Below are 12,843 nucleotides of genomic sequence, written 5' to 3' on the forward strand. Positions count from 1 at the left end.
GTTTCTAGACTGCTGACATGGTGTTGCTTACCCTTCCGCTCTCCTGGGCCCGCCCATCTCTTGCCACTGGATACCGCCTCATCAACCTGCCCCACCTGTCTCCTATGTTTAAACCACTCTTCACACCAAGGGATTTGGAACACGTCTACTTGACAAGGCCACATTTCCCTACATGGGTGCCAAAGTTTCTGGGCCATGCATCTGTGCTCCTGCTGTAGCCAGGACTGCCCTCCAGTCTCTCAGGGGGGATGTCGGGGGAAGCTGTGGATATGTCTGGGTGAGAGACATCTGTGTGGGGATAGCTTTGGGGAACAGAGGGACTGGAGTGGGGTCGAGATCTGATTGTCCCCTGGGTTGCCTAGGACTATAAATCGGATCCTTTCTTTAAGAGAGATACAAATAAGGACTTGCGTGCTTCAAAAACTACTTTTGGTTGATAAATGTATTTTCTTTGAACGTGATTTTGAAAAGAGACCGGTCATGTGGAACTCTAGAACTATAAAAACCCCATTTGGACATTGGCCCATGCCCCTGAAGAAGAGAATTGTTTTGCAAACCATCATGTGACAAGTCCTTAGGGGGGGCACTGTTTCCATCTGGAAATAAAGTTTACCCAAATTCCAACAGGGTTTCCAACAACACAGTTCTCATCTGGAAATCCCACTTCCTTCCTTGGCTCCCTAAGTCTCTGGGTCAAGAGGAATGGAGGAAAGGGACTTCTACCTACAATAAACATTCAGGGAATCCTCACAGATTGCCAGGAAAGCTCCACTGCCCAGGTCAACAACCCAGTGCCATGTAAGGCTCCCAGCAAGTGGCCCATGTATATAACTGTATTACTGATTTATCATCCTTATCATTGTTAGCGCATATATACAAACATATGTATATATATACATATATATATAATAGGTGAAAGCATGGATATACATGTGCCAAAGTGTGCATGAGTTCTCTCCCACGGGTTCTGGGAGCCAAACTCAGGGCATCAGTCTTATAGGGCAAATGCTTCTACCCACTGAGCCATCAAGCCAGCCTTGGGTTTTGTTTTAAAAGTGGGCAAGATAAACTCAGTTGGGTAAAGGCAGGATGGCTGAAACACAGAAGTCTAAGAAGGGAGTCAAGCACCTGAGGATCTTTTTGATGTTGTTTTCAGGGTGTTCAGGGCGGTGGGATCTAAGTTCCATTACCCAATAAACATGGAATTTTAGCTTATAGATAAAATTTAGTGCATAAAAATGTCTGCTGGATGCTCTGAGGTGCTAAGAATGTTAGCACCAAAGGTTCTAGATGTAAGTGAGGGTGCAGCTCACCAAGACCAGCAAGGAAAGACTGAAAGTTCCTGAACCTGCAGAGATTTGAGAGCCGGCGCTTACTGGATCTGACAATGTATGGCCAGTTCTTCTGCAGGTTCTCACGGCTCTCATAACGGACAAGGAAACCCCACACCTACTCAGTACAAGTTGGTGAAGCATCCTTCCTTGCATCCCCCTTCCTGACCCTGCCCCCAAGCTTGGCAGCTACACCTTTCCTTTGAATTGACCTCAACGCTCCAGTCTCTTTTCCTAGGTTTGGTCGGTCTCGGGTTAAGCTAACAAGGAAAGAGTTTTCAAAACGCTTAACACCAGACGTAGGTGTGTGGTTGTATAAATTAAGAAACATGGGATTAGGATGATATAGGTTAATTTTATTCAGGGAGGATTCGCTTGCATGAGAAACCGATAACCCAGGATCAACGCTCTCCGTGCTGCTCTCCGTGACCCAACTGGAACCAAGCAAGAGAGAGGAAGAGCAAGCCTGTGCCCGACTCCAGACCAAATCCCACAGGATCGTGTACGCACCTGTGACCACGCCCAAGGGTTAGGGTTAGGGGGCGTGGTCAGCGCCACAGGTGCATAGTTAGATCGCTCACTACATAGGCAGGAACAGCACAAGAAGATCCCAGAGTGCCTTGCTCCCTCCTCAGCCGCCTGTGCCTCAGCCATGCTGCCTTTCCCGACTGAGTTTATCCTGCTCGTTTTAGAAACAAACCCGGGGTTGGCTTTACGGCCCATGGACTTGCTGTGCATGCCTGATTTACCAGGGTTTGACTGCCAGAACCCAGGGTGCAACGAGAGGACCTCTGGAGATGGGTAAGTGTCAGCTGGAGAAATGCTGCCCCCCCAAATATCGCCACCTGGAGAGGCTGCATAGAAGACTCCCCAAAGGCTTAGAGTGAACTGCACCAACTGCTCACAAAGGGGTGGGAATAATGCCTGTTACGACCAGTTGTGCACAGAGACAGGGAAGCACAAGCTGTAAGGAAAATATTTGCAAAAAAAAAAAAAAGAGTTATCTGATCAAGAACAGTCATCCAAAACATACCAAGAGCTTAGAGAGTTGACCTTAAGAAAATAAAGAGCTTGATTAAAAAATGGGTAAAGGGATGTGAACAGACACCTCGAGAGAAAAGGTAACACGCATGGCAAATAAACTTATCAAAAAGATGCCCAACGTCATGTGTCAATAGGAGCTGCACGTTAAAACAACAGTTAAAATTAAAAATCACTAGCCGCGCCGAAGGTAGGTGAGGTTGTGCACATACACGCATTGCTGGGGTACACATGGGATAGCCACTTGAGAGATGTTTGGTGGTGCCTGAAAAAACTAAATGCCCCCCCTCCTATCATCTGATCCAACAAATCTGCCTCTTGGTATCTGTCCAAGAGTTGAGAATGTAGGTCTGCACAAAACTCTGAACTCAAGTCCTTATAGCAGCTGTGTACATAATTGCCCCAATCTGGTAGCCGCCTAGATATCTTTCAATAGATGGACGGATAAACAAATCACAGTACATCATGGCAATGTGATAGTGTTTGGTGTTAAACAGAAGTGAGCCGTGGAGCCACGAGAAGACATGGAGGGGTCTTATCGCTTTATCGCTAAGTGAAAGAAGCCATCAGGCTGTATGATGCCAGCTCCGTGGGGTTCTGACAAGGACAAGCTGTGAAGATGGTAAACAGACCAAGGGGTCGTCCAAGGTTTTCCTTCTGTTGCTGTGATAAAAGGTAACTTAGGGGAGACAGGGTTTATTTTAGTTCCCAGCTCGACGTTCAGTCCATCGTTGTGGGGCACATCAGAGCTGCAGGGGTTTGAGGCAGCTGGTCAGGGACACCCAGAATAAAGGAGAGAGAGAGAGAGAGAGAGAGAGAGAGAGAGAGAGAGAGAGACAGAGAGAAGAGAGACAGAGACAGAGACAGAGACAGAGAGAGACAGAGAGAGAGAGACTCGCTGGCTTAGTAGTGCTCAGCTAGCTTTCCTACGATCCAGGGCCCCAAACTAGGGGAACAGCATCTTTCACTTTCAGGCCAGGTCTCTCCGCATCAATGAAAGCAATTAAGATAGAGTTTCCATGGAAACGCCACCAAGACAAGGTGGAAAATCTCTCACTGGTACTCCTTTCTCAGCTGACTGTGGGTGGTGTCAATTAGAACTAGCAGTTGCCAGGGGTGGAGAAGGGTGTCCACGAGGAGCACAGTAGACTTCTAGGGCGGTGTGTCTACTCTGCGTGACACCGCGACAGTGGCTGGTGGACGCTTCGGAAAGCTACAGGATATTCGGCATGCCAAGAGTGAGCCTTCACGACAAACGTGGACTTTGATAACTACCTATCATTCATCACCCTGACCCTGGCAGGCGGTGTTCAGAGTGGGGAAGCAAAGGGGTTATGACAACCTGCTCCGTTTTGTTACAAACCTACATATTCTTTAAGAAAAAAAAGATCCCTATCTTTACAAAAAGTAAAAGGTTGTGTGTGGGGGTGGGGGAGAGATTAGCATATTAACACGAATCAGAATAAAGTTGAAATGGGCCTATCACTATCAGAAGTAGACCGAATGAATTACAGGGAACAAAGACTTTTTTTTTTTTAATGATGATAGCACGGCCAGTTCCTTGGGAGGAAGAAGGACATTGTGAATCTGGGGAGATTGATCGGAATGATCAACTCCAAGAAAGATTTTAATAAAATTGCGGAGCTCTAAGAAAAAGGAAAAAGAAAAGAAAACACGTTGGGCATCTAGAAGAAAAAAAAAAGAGAGAGATGTGGCGTAAAAGAGAAAGAATGTTAGATTATTATCATACTTTCTGACAGAGACATTGTATGCCAGAAGGACATGGGGTATGTTCAAGACATTCAAGAAAAGAAAGAATGAGCCAGGCATTGTGTGTGAGGCAGAAGTGAACCTCACATATAAAAGAAGACAGACAAAATGTTACCAGCGATTTAGCTCTCTCTGAGGAGTCTCCTAGAGAACACAGCTATGACGGTCAAGATGACCAGGGGCATTTAAAAAACTGTAAGAGTTGAAGAGGGTGTAAAATACATAAATGGGTGCCTTCATGGGTGGCTTAGATGAAGGCAAGCATATTTTTAAGTGGGAGAGATGGGGTGGTCAGGCACGGGCATGTTTTTAGATGTCTTCAGTGTTAGCATTGGTAATGCCATTCTGTGTGTGTCCTGCATACTACATACAATATGGGACCACACAAGCAAGTGATTGTGAGATACTGAGTTTCTACTACTCCCTGTGTCCTGGCGAATCAGAACTGTTAGTGTGGAGGAAAGAAAATACAGATTTAAGAAGTTGATAAGAGCTCCATAAACAATATGCCTTTCATTATGTGTCACATGCATGTATAGTCTTCATAGGTATCGATAAGATCTATATATCAACAGAGATATTTCCTCTCTGAATCCCAGGTCTGTCCACTGGAAAGGTCTAGAAACAATGATCAACCTAGTAGCTTTTCCCCCAGACCCAGACTTCTGTCAAAATGCCATTTTTCCAACAAATATCTTTAGAGAAATAGTTGGTCCTAACCAAGGCAGGAAATGTGCAATAGGGCCAATTTGTCACACTCATTAATTAGCAAGGAAGCTATCAAAACCCCAGGGCTGTGACAACTGGACTCATGAGCCCACCTATAGAGAATTCCGTTAATGAAAGGCAGGAGAACGTTTAGCCTTGGTATTGCTGAGCATTTTAGGGGGCTGGCAACCATCACCCACGTTTAAAGCTAGTCATCTGAAGAGGACATGAACCCTTTACTTCACCTGCTCTCTTTGTACTTCGAGACGACACCTTTGGTAACCAGCCAGTGAAGAAAAAGAGCCAATGTCCCTTTGTGAAAGTCTCCTAACAGATGACAAGTGAAAATGGCCATATAGCCAATCTGTAACTCTTAACGGAAGGCCAGTTATGGGTAGATAAAAATATGGAGGCTCACAGAACTGGGGGGGGGGAGTTGTGGAAAGAATACCCTTGTCCTTTGCTGACAAGAAGACACAATGGTGACTGCATCTTGCCAAGTTCGGGCTAGCCGCAGGCAAAGCACAGAAGCCGTCGCATGTGACCCGTAGGCTGCACCAGGCGCCACTCACGCCTTTAATCTCAGAACCTGGGAGGGATGAGCAGGAGGATCCGTAGTTCGGAATTATCCCTGCCTAAGTGGCGAGTTCAAGGCCGGCCTGGGCCACATGAAACCCAGTCTCAGAAAACGTACAAAAATAAAAAGCAAAAAATAAAAAGCACAACCTTGATACTGTCTGCTCTCACAACTCCCTCCTGGTGTTCTGCTGTCCCTGAAGGTTTCTGGCATTAATTATAATCATAGTAACTCCAACAATAATCTGTGTCTTAGTCAGACTCTGTTTCAGAGTTGATGAGAAAGTTGTTTTTTTTTTGTTTTTTTGTTTTTTTTGGAGTAAAGATGCTTACTGCGGAAGGGCATGACCTCCACCATTCCCTCAAGCTTCCAGAACTCCAGCTGGGGGGATGTACATCAGGATCCACAGAGATGAGGGACACTCGCCTGGAACCACGTATGGCATCACCGGTAGCCGGTGAACTTCCATTTCCTATGTGCGATGGCCTACCACGGAACGCCTGGCCTACGCGGAACGCTAAGCCAACTCACTTTTCAAGACCGAGTTTCCTCCTTGCCGTGTCTGGTTTTCCTCACCTTATTCATCTAGCAAGTCAACTATGGCCACCGAGAGTCTTTGGGGGGGGGTTCGGAACACGGTGTCCCCTCCTCCCCTTCCTTGGCCAGGAGCAGCAGTGTGGTGACACTGGGAAGCCATCTTGGAGGGTAGGATAGCTGTTCTAAGGAAGGCAGATCAGGGAGCTGCCCAAGGGGGTGAGCAGCTGAGCCACTGTGCTGACATCAGCTTACCTGCCTCCAGACGTGTTTTCCGTGAGAAAATTAAGCTACTGTTATTTGGAGATTTTTCCTTTATAAGCAATTGAACATTTTTTTTTTGTCATCATGATCCCTGTACATTCCAACCAATCAAAACACACGGATCCTGGGTGCTTTCCCCCAAGGGCACGGCCAAAGAGCTGCCTAAACATTTGCCCAAAGTGACTGTTCACAGAGTGCCAGGCATTAATTTTTTTCTGTATCAGAATGTTGGCAGGAAACTTCTAGAAGCTCAGTGCCCTCGACCTGAGTACTGACTATGGTAAATGCTCTCACTTGCCCATACTTCAGTTATGCTCCCCAGGGGGCCAACAATGTGCTGATTTTGTTTCGGTATTCGGTGTCTGTGTGCTAACGTGATGTTGGGAGTGCCTGGCTTATTCTTCTCGACCCGCCGTTCAATTTTTCTTAGCTTCTCTGTGCATACAGCAGAAAACGGCTTTACCTAAGCCAGCCACCAAATTACCCTGTGGCATAGAGAAACAATACATTTCTGGAAGACGGTTTTAGGTAAATTTACTTCTTCGATCTAATCCATTGGCCCAAGAGAGGGCTATCTGATAGCAAGAGCTGGGGCTACTCCAATAAATAATGTGAGCATAACACTCAGAAAACAGGGACCGGACGGGTGTTGGTGGCGCATGCCTTTAATCCCAGCACTCGGGAGGCAGAGGCAGGCGGATCTCTGTGAGTTCAAGGCCGGGCTGGTCTACAGAGCGAGTTCCAGGACAGCCTCCAAAAAAAACAATACAGAGAAACCCTGTCTCGAAAAACAAAAAAGAAAAAAAAAAACAAAAACAAAAAACCAGGGACTGGGTAGAGAGCCATGAGGATACCTACTGCCTTGGTCTCTATGGCCATACCCACCCCAAGGCTGTGATGTTGAGTCTAAGGCCCAGAAGTTCTACTGGCTGATGCAGACACTTCAAAAGACCTCCATGGTTAAGAGGTGTGATGGACAAACCGTTCACTTGTCGTCCTCTCCAAGTCTTTCTCAATCTCCGTCTTCAGCGCAGGTAGGTTTCCTGACCCCTGGAGGTAGGATAGCACTATGTGACTAACTCTGGCCAATGAGATCTGAGAGCTTGATTAGCGGGTGAGGCCACTAATGTCTCAAGTGGCGGTTTCTCCATCCACCAGACTTGTCACACATTCTAGAAAGAGAAAGACCTGGGATGGACAAGCATTGTAAGCAGAAGGAAGTTGCCGAGATTTGGGGCATGTTCCGACAGTACGCTTAAGTCTGTGTGCCATGATGGGTGCCCTACATACTGGGCAGGAGGGCCCACCATGTCTGGGAAAAAGACACTTGAAAAACTCTTACTTGTAGCACCAAGTTCACACTGACTCCCTTGATCCCAGGTGTTTCCCCCCCCCCCCCATGAATTCCTGGCACCATCTAGGAAAAGAGATCACTATTCCCTAACAGTGATTCTGCCACCCAACAGTAGGAGAGGGCCATCTTGCTTGCTTGGGCGGGGGGTGATGTCCAAGGTGTGTGTGGATAGAGTTTGGTGACAGGAATGTGACAGTCCAGACTGAGAGAGAGCCGTGCCTTTGCTAAACCTCATTCTGCTTTTCAGAAAGGCCAGGGCCTGTGGCAGGGAAACAGTGCAGCCCTAAGCTACTAGATAAAACTCTCCACATTGCCGTTCCCTTCGCTGAGAGAGCTGTGGTGGAGAGGCTGAGGAGGACGGAGAACCCAGCTGAACGCCCCGGCTGCTCCAGCACATGCAGATCCCAAATGTGGGAATGCTATGTGATGATTTTATGAAATATAAAAGTCAGATGAATTTTTCATGAAGAAGTTATCTTCCCAGAGATGCAATAATGGAAAATTCCTTTCAAGAACTGGTGTTTAGACCTCACAAAAATGCGCGGCAAATTGCATTGTGATTTATTTGTCAATGTTTTTATAGGTTAGGCGTTACTTTCTGCCCCACAGCTGGAGTCAATTTTTAATATTTAAAAGTGGAAAGAAAGCAAAACCTAAACACATCCAGAGCTGTCTGTTTTAGATTGAGCTTTTCCCAAACAGTGCTGTTTAGAACTGACCCCTGAGCATGGTCGGTCAGCTGCCAGCTGGCCCTTACTTCCCTGAAACATAGCATTAAAATACCTGGGCCCGGGCAGATTGCACATAAGACCTCCTAAATTGTAGCTGGTGGGTCTGGTGTTTATAACCAATTTCAAATGCATGTAGCCTGTCTGCCCTCTCGATTGAAGAAGGAAAAGGCCTTTTTTTCCCCCTTCGTGCCCATAGCTGAAGGTGCTATGAACATAATTTTCAGGTCCAGTGGTTTCTGGCCCCGGTAGATGGTAGGTGAGTGAGTGAGAATCCCACGGGTGTCTCCTTTATTTGTAGCACAACACACAACAACGTAAAGGCAAGCTGATTCCTCCAGACTTTGAGCCCCATGAAATCTAGCCTGCAAGCTGCCCAGGACCCATCTTCCTGGGCTTCTAGGTAGAATAATATGCCGGCCTTGCTTGCACTTAAGGGCTCATGGCAAGGGTTCAGATCACAATGAGAGAGAGAGAGAGAGAGAGAGAGAGAGAGAGAGAGAGAGAGAGAGAGAGAGATTAAGCCTGTACCCCTAATCCCTTTGCTGGGGGCCAAATCTACAGGCTTCAATGTGGGCCTCACCCTATCAAGTGGGAAAGCATTTACAAAACGAGACGGGGTCTTGCTTTGTAAGACATCGCGTACTAGTCCCAGCAGCAAAGCCTCCGTGTTCAGCGCATCATGCTTCACGCCCGGTTGTAGCCTCTACTTCGGAAGCCATTAGGCATGTGCTTACCAACGATGGATTCGGTAACGGAGAACATCTGAACAGAGGGAAAACAAGCCTAATTGTGACCGACACAATCCCTTTGGGTGATAATACTCTTGATACCCTTCTGATGAAGGGGCGCCTCCTTTCTTCCCCTTGGTCAGAGCCAAGACCCACGGGAGGATTTGGTTTATTTTCAAATGCATGCGTTGGTCTTGTTGATTCTGCCAGCCAAGGGCCCCTGATGCTGCTGACACTACCCCCCACCCCCACGTCAGGCTTTGAGAAAACACTAACCATTTTCATACAGACAAACATCGGGTTGGAAGGAGCCCTCTCTGAAAAGCATGGAGATGTCAGATGCGCAAGAATTTGGGGGATCGGACTCAGCTACTGTGTGCTTTCCCTGGGAAACTTACACAGGGCCCTTGACATGAGCAGCGTCCCCTGGAGAACCCCTTCAGCACAGCGCCCTGATTCATAATCTTGGAGACAGAAGGAGATAAGGGGCAGGTGACCATTTCCCTGTTGCAAAAGGCTTTCTTGTGTCATGGGAAAAATGTCACGGATTTCCTTCTAGAAGTACAAACTCCAAGACCACTCCCACGCGTAATTTGATTTAACCCCGAAAATCTTCATAAACACACCTACAAGGTGCAAGAGCCATAATGACTAAAGAGCTATGCACCTGCCCACCAGCAGGGGGAGCTCTTCCCCTGGTTCAGGCCGACATCCCAGTTCTCCAGGGGTCCACTCCACTGCTAAAAAAAAATTTTTTTTTTGGCTTGGCCTTTAAAGAGGGGAGTAAGGACAGAAGCCGGCTGTCCAAAACAACAGATGCAGAGGGGATTTGTTCTTTACCCCGAGGGCAGGGGAGAGCCACTAAAGGATTCTCAGAAATCCTTTGGCTTTGTATTTGAGGCATCCTGTCTTTCTTGGCTCAGGGTCTGGCCTGTTTCAGGAATCCACCGAGACAAGCTACTTGGCACTGAATGGGATACTGTTAGAGAGTTAACGGGCAAGGCATTCTGAGAAAGGGGTTGAAGATAAGCATCATCGGGAGGGAAGTGTACCGCCTCCAGAAAAACAGGAAAGGCAGAACCACCACCCCTCAGCTGGACCGCAGCGCGCGCACGCACATTCATTTGCACAGCTGGCCACCGACCCCTCTAAATAGCAGACACAAAGGTGGGAACCTTCCTAGTTGTGTCCCCAAGCCTGGTCCTGCTCCTGTCACACAGCTCAAACGGCACTTGGGGATCAATGACTTATTACTCGCAGTTTGGCCTGTGAACGGTGTGTCTGTTGTCAAATGTTACCCAGAGGGCCTATTGCATTGTAAGGGAGGGTCTTCCTTCCCCGAAAGCCCCTGCTCACAGAGAGTTCCGTTGCCTTCATGTTATGTGGTGCAGCCATTTTTCCGGGTCATGAAGGCATGGTCTCTCTTTCGCTGAACACCAGGGTAGAGTAGTCAAGGTTCACGGTTCACGAGCCTTCTAGCGACCAGATGGTTTTGGTACACGGGGCCAGCTGGCCAAAGCTATGTATGTACTGTTAACAGTCACACTTTTGTGTTGATGTGACCAAAAGATCTGAAATAAATCACTTAAAGGAGGAAAAGTTGTATTTTGGCCCACAATATCAAAGGGATTTCAGCCAACCTTGGTGGGGGGGGGGGGAGGCGCCGTAAGAGTCCTCGGGAGTGGAAACCCTGGCGGAAGCTCTTTAACACGGCGAACCAGACAGCAGCAGAGAGAGACAATGGCCCAGAACCAGGGGCTAAAAACAACCAAGAAAGGCCTGCCGTTAGCGGCCTACTTCAGGCAGCCTCATAGTTATTCTACAGCCCCTTCAAAATAGTCCTGCCATCTGGGGGGGAGGGCACCTCAAAACACAAGCCGGGGAGGGGAGCCCTTCAAATCCAAACCATAACAGGATACGCGAATGCGTGTTCTGGATGTTTATGTAAAAATACTTAACTAAATAGAGACCAGTGATTTCTAAAGCATTTCCCGGAGAGGCTCGCCACACTCCGCTCACTCTCATAATGCTTCATAGCCAGAGCACCCAGGCTCTGCAGACAGTGAGCCAGAGCGGGACCACAGATGGGCCTTGTCATTCTGACGGCGTGGCCTAGTAGGTCACACCCACGTGGACACGGGAAAACGGCCAAGGGGGCAGACAACCGGTGTGCTTAACTGGTGGCACTAGCTGGATACCCTTTCCCGGTCACAGCGGATTGACTCAGAGGTCTAACTCTGAGTGTTCAGAGACAGCCAACGCTCTGGGTGGCGGGAGGGCCACTTCCCAGCGGTGTGAGGCCCGCTCATCCTCTGATCTAGGCCCCTGCTCCTCTCTCATAGTGTGAAGACGTGACTGCAGACCCGTGGACACAGCTGTCCTTTAAAAACTACGCATGGCCCTCGCGTCCCTGCGATGCGTGGCCGAGGGAATGGGCTCTGGTGGGAGGCTGTCTTCCTTTCCCTAGCTCGTGGGCGTGGACAGCTGCATCACCTCTGGGCTTCCTCACAGTATTGTTGAGAGTATGGAACCAGCTAATGGAAAAGGCGGATCTGTGTCTGCCGTGAGGTAAACGGTACAGCAAAGATGGTTGTGGAGACGGCGGCGGTGAACGGACTTGAGGATCGACTTGGGTTACCACCTCCAGCTCGCTGTGGGGATGGGGACAGAGCAGCCCACCTGTGCACAAGGCACACGTCGTGTGGGGACATGGGAAGCGTTGGAAGGTCACGCTGGCTTGTAGAAGAGGCCTTGACCTGGAGCTGTTCCGCTGGCCGGATGTGGCTTGCCGGGAGCTGTGGGGTTCAGCCTTCAGAACGTGGCGTTGTGGTTCTAGGACTCAGGGACCACAGGCGAGTTCTCTTCCTTCCTGGCTCAGGTCGCTGAGCGTTTCGAACCCAAGCCGGTCCCAAGGGTGTGGCGATCTCAGCTCAGTCCTTGCTTGCCAGCCTTTGTATTCCGGAAGCCAAGCCGGGACCTGCTTTTCAGACGCTGCAATAAGCTCCCGGTGGGATCGCTTCAGTTGGAATTCCAGGTGGCAAATGTCCCTCTGGGGAGGACTGTGCCAAAGGATACCTTCCCCATGGGAGGAAGGCAGATTGGCTCGGGGAACAGCATTCTCAGAAGAGCGTAGAGAGGCTGGTGCAAAGGGATCCAGACCCTGCAAGAACAAAGACAAATTTGGGTGCAGACAGCTTAGCGGGGAGAGGGAGGTAACGGAAGACTTCATGGGCTTCATGGCTTCAGTGTAGCTCCAGCGTCAGGGTTCGTGTAGCACGGACAGGACTTGTTGGAAGCTTGCAAGCAGAGAATGGGCCCTTTTCCCCCGGGAGCACCTGGGTGGTTGATGGTGTCCCGTGTGTCTCAAAGCTGAGCTAGGTGGGCTGTGGCCACCCTGCTGGTCTTCCCTTCGTAGCTACACGCTCCCTCCCACAGAGGCCAGGACGGATGACGTTCTTTCAGAGATCCAAAATGGTGGAGGGCACATTGGGGCGCTTTTTCCTCTCTGCGGTCGAGTCTGCATTCACCCACACCCCAGCTGTCCTGCAGGAGGTCTGCATGGGGGAAGAAGTGGCCGCCAATGTCCTTTGCCTAGATCCGGGGAACGAATTACTCTCCACCTGGAAATTCAGCGGGGACGGAAGTGCACCGCTAAGACCTGAGTCATCATTGCTCCATCACAAAGATGCGGCTTCCTTATTTCTAGCTGACGTCACCCCCCGAGTCTGCTCCCTCAGCTAGGTGCCTCAGCAAACAGGGAGGATGATGGATGCTCCATGCATCAAATTCTACTTGCAGAAAATGA

At 48.9% G+C, this 12,843-nt stretch overlaps 1 long non-coding RNA gene across 2 annotated transcripts in view; it reads right to left on the reverse strand.

Moving 5' to 3' along the window:
* The window catches only part of LOC110341368, a 64,378-nt gene that overhangs the window by 25,678 nt on the left and 25,857 nt on the right, over positions 1 to 12,843 (reverse strand). The window lies entirely within an intron of this gene.

Source organism: Mesocricetus auratus, unplaced genomic scaffold (assembly GCF_017639785.1).
Source record: "Mesocricetus auratus isolate SY011 unplaced genomic scaffold, BCM_Maur_2.0 Super-Scaffold_100023, whole genome shotgun sequence".
In the NCBI taxonomy this organism is placed as follows: Eukaryota; Metazoa; Chordata; class Mammalia; order Rodentia; family Cricetidae; genus Mesocricetus; species Mesocricetus auratus.